This window comes from Cibotium barometz, chromosome 25 (genome assembly GCF_041138505.1).
Source record: "Cibotium barometz isolate CiBa-2024 chromosome 25, ASM4113850v1, whole genome shotgun sequence".
NCBI classification, from domain to species: Eukaryota; Viridiplantae; Streptophyta; class Polypodiopsida; order Cyatheales; family Cibotiaceae; genus Cibotium; species Cibotium barometz.
Window position 1 is genome coordinate 1,022,022 of NC_141070.1, and position 4,739 is coordinate 1,026,760.

A 4,739-nucleotide genomic window follows, 5' to 3' on the forward strand; every position below is an offset into this window, starting at 1 on the left:
GATGCATAAAAGATTGTTTTTTATTTCGAAAGTGTGTCTCCTTAAATGGAATTTATGCATAAATAGATGCGTAAAGAAATCTTATATCAAATATAAGAATTCTCTTATATTCTATAAATAGATATGGGAAGTGATAGGATGTGATAAGATGCATATGAGATGTGATAGGATGTGATAAGATGTGTATGAGATGTGATAGGATGTGATAAGATGCATATGAGATGTGATAGGATGTGATAGGATGTGTATGAGATGTGATAGGATGTGATAAGAGCTGTATGAGATGTGATAAGATGCATATGAGATGAGTTAGGATGTGATAAGATGAGTTAAGATGTGATAAGATGTGTATGGAATAAGGTAAGAAGTGTATGTGATGGGATAAGATGTATATGGGTTGTGAAAGGGCGAGAATGAATGTGATGTAAAAGAATAGATGTGAAGGTGTATGTGGTTATATGAATGGGAATGTGGAAATGGATGTATGAATGTGAATGTGAATGTGGATGTGGATGTATGGATGTAGATACGGACATGGATGTATGTATGTGGATGTAGATGTATGAATGTGAACGTGGATGTGTATGTATGGATGTGGATGTATGAATGTGAACGTGGATGTGTGAATGTGGAAATGGGAGTGTGGATGTATGAATGTGAAAATGGACGTATGCATGTATGTATGAATGTGAATGTGGATGTGGATGTGGACGTATGGATGTAGATACGAATGTGGATGTATGTATGTGGATGTGGATGTATGAATGAGGATGTGAAAATGGATGTATACATGTAGATGTGGATGTATGGATGTGAATGTGGATGTGGATGTGGATGTGGATATGGATGTGTATGTATGAATGCGGATATGGGATGTGGATGTATGAATGAGGATGTGAAAATGGATGTATGCATGTAGATGTGGATGTATGGATGTGAATGTGGATGTGGATATGGATGTGTATGTAGAATAATGAATGTGAATGTGTATGTGAAATAATGTGTCGTCGATATGAGGGAATGGATGAGAATGAGTACACATATGAATGGAATGTGGATTAAGTAATGAGGACCAAGGAGGGATAATGTGGAAAGATGAGAGTTCGATACAGAAACTGTATTTTGTGAACTGTTTGTAAATGACTATTTTATGTCAAGAATGCTGGGGAAGCATTTTGACTGTCTTGTGGATTAAGGTCATGGAGACCTAACTGATAAAGTTGCAACTTCTGACGGAGAGTCAATGGAGGGCGTCTCACGTAGCAAGGTCGACTGAGGTCTTGACCAGCCTCGGTTCGATTTAAATGGTGAGCTTCCGGTACGGTGGATTGGGGACCAAGGAAGCGGCCTATGAGTGAAGTGCTAGGTCACCTGCGAAGGATCCTAGAGGGTGCTGACCAGGCTCTGGGTCACCAAAGATACCCACACGTGCATCGTGAAAGATATTGGAACAAGGAGTAAGAGTTGTTTTCTGAAACCGGGCATGGATCTGGTTGATTGACCTTGCTGGTCCTCCAACGGGTGAGTCCATGGCTCTCTTATATGGATCTGTTGATTGATCTTGCTGATCTTCAACAAGGATTCCATCTTGATTTTTATATGTGGAAATATTGCCGGTTACTATGAGCTAGGAACTATCGAAAAGGCCCCTGAGTGAACAGGTGGTGAGCGTTTTGGTTGCCAATGATGCCGTAAGTACACCGATGAATTGAATGATTAGAAATATGGATTCAACTAGAGATTTTGAGGATAGTAATCAATGGCATAATGATTTCATTAAAGGATTGTTTTAAAGTTAGCTAATGCTGAGAAAAAGGCAATTTCATCTTGGTGCGTAAGTGGTGTGACTAGTTTTATGTCTGCATGAACTTCCGGCTAGGGGGCCTGGGAACTCTTTTCCTTGGTACCTGGGACAAAACCTAACCAAATTCCTAATTGGATCCCATCACTACAGTGGTTGCGCGGTTGGCTAACCCATGGGACTGGATGGGGTTAGGCTGGACTGATGGATCCGTAAATCGAGACTCAATTTCCGGATAGTAATTGTTCTATGGATAGGAATCAACGGCTGTGCCTCCTGATGGGGAAAAAAGCATTGATCCCAATGATCCAAGTGCAAGTTTCTTCCTTGATCTGACCGAGTATCTTTATAGGTGCATTCGGATCAGCTTGATCAGTAATGGTCTTGACTACGTTAGAGTAAAAAGTTATCCTGGTGGAATCGCTCGTGTGTTCCGGGTAAAGGAAGTTTTTCCGGGTTTGGTTTTGGAAAAACCGACAGATTAGTCTTTTGTGTAGATATCCGTGGACGAGGCCTCGAGTGTGGGACCCTGCCCCATGCAAGAAGTGCTACTTCCGCTGCTAGCACCCCGAATCTATTGCGTGGTAGGGACAGGGATTTTACAGTTGGCATCAGAGCGAATTGGCTAATAAAGATCATCAACTGAGAAGCCAAATATGTCAAAAATTTATCAAGAAGCACAAAAAGGTTGTAATTGTGTGATATAATTCATACAATTTAATATTCAAACTAAAAATTTATAAATTAGTAATTGGGTCTTCAGATGGAAGTACCACAATTGTATGGAATCCTGACTTGCTTGAGGCCTAGACATGATGGTATTTACCTTATAGTTCCAAGTATCATGACGATCCGTATATACCGAGGGTATAAGTGCAGCTCTTTACTGGCAGTATATACGAGTAAATCTAAGACTTGAAATTATAAGCAATAATGCTATCCAGATGATGATTTCGAATGTGGTTGATATGATTTTTAATTCTGTTTGAGAACTGATGAATTGAATTGGATTTTGATTGACAAAATGATGATCCCTGAAAATTGGTTGAAATGTAATAAGCTGAGCGAAACCACAATGAGGATGAATGGGACGAGTCCTTGTGATGATATTCATAACTGGAATGATGATAATGATTTCAGCAAATCACTATGAGTTTAGTGGATTGTGCTGTCAAATTGCTACTGTTAACACTTGTCACGGTAGATTAAGTTAAGGGATGACAAATTGAGAACTTGCTTGACTGAAATTCCCATGGAGGAATGTTCAGAAAGAAATTTTTCGGTCTAATGGACCATTATTGTGTTAAAGACATGAATGATATGATCTGAATGAATTATTATTTAATGATGAGTTATATATAAGGGATATTTATCCCAGTATTTTGTTGGGTTGACCAGAATATAAGGAACCCCAGAATGAATTGGATCTTAAGAGAAAGAGTTGTCCTCTACTTTGCGAGATGAGGACATCTCGCATTTTTTTTAAGTAGGGTAGAATGTAAGATTCCTTCCCCAGCCTTCGAGGTATACAGGAGTAAGAACCTCCCTTTCTGATCTTATTATTATTCCCTCTCTAAAATAAAAGAAAGATTCTGTTTAAAAAGGAAGACCCTTTCCCCAAAATACTTTCTCAGGAGCCCACCTATTTTAAGGATTCAGAACGATGAGTTCAGAAGTGAGAACCGGTGTTTTGGATGCCAAGTTTTTGGTCATCAGTTAAAAGACTGCCCGACTCCTACCATGACAAGGGCACAGGGAAGTCAAGAACCCCAAATTTAGAAACCAATCCCTTTATACCAGTCTAATCAGGGTCCGTCTCGCCCAAGCCAGGGTAACCCCAGAAGAACTCCAACTCATCCATCTACCTCTGTCCAGAATAACCTCAGAACTCCTTTCCAGAACTGGGGCAACCAAAGAGAAAGAATTCCGCCTCAGACTACAGCAGCCAGAACAATCGCAATTTCAGATGTAGTAGAAGAGGAAAAAGGTCAGATCTATGCTACAATTGAAAACCAAGGGCCTAACTGAATATTCTCAATTATCAATACTCCAGCAGAGTATCAAGGTAAACCAAGTAATCGAAGATGCACTTCGGTCATGCTGTGGGTGGCAAGGAACCTAAGAAGTGGCTAAGCTATCTGCACCTAGTCAAGTTGGCCTACAATGCTTCTTATCACAGAAGTATTGGGAATGAACCCTTTTAAAGCTCTGTATGGACAAGATTGCTTAACTCCATTAACTAGGTCCGACCCATTGATTAGGATCGAGATGTCCAGACAAATGCTTGACGACATGGAGCAGCAGATGCAGGCAATTCATAAAGATATAAAAGCTGCCCAGGATCAATAGAAGCAGTACGCAGATAAGAAGAGGACTGTCAGAGAATTCAAATAAGTAGATATGGTCTTCATTCGAGTACGGCCCAAAAGAAGTTCTTTATCTCTTGGGAAGTATAAGAAGTTATCCCCAGATATTGTGGGCCATATCTGATTTTAAAGAAAGTAGTTGACTTAGCCTATGAGCTTCTTCTACCTCCTCATCTCAAAGTTCATAATGTATTTCATGTAAGCCTTCTAAAGAAATATGTGCCAAACCCAAAATCATGGAAAGACGGTAAAACTTCAGTGGCAAGATACCCCGTTGGCTTCTAGGTTACGCTAGTTCCTTTTTTTATATAAGTCGTAACTCTTACTTGTCGCTCGCAATAATCTTACTTTCATAGATCTCCTTTCTTTCTTAATCTCTTTTATGGCTTGGCAGCAAGACTTGGTTTTATCCATGATGATTTCTCACCTTCAAGACGCAAGCGAGTTTGTGAAGAAGGATTTTATAGAACTGTATGAGCGCTCACTTTTCCCTCACTTGGGAACTTCTGTACCTCAGACCAAATGGCGGACCTATCAAGACATAACTAGGGTAACACCGTGGGGTCGGCAGC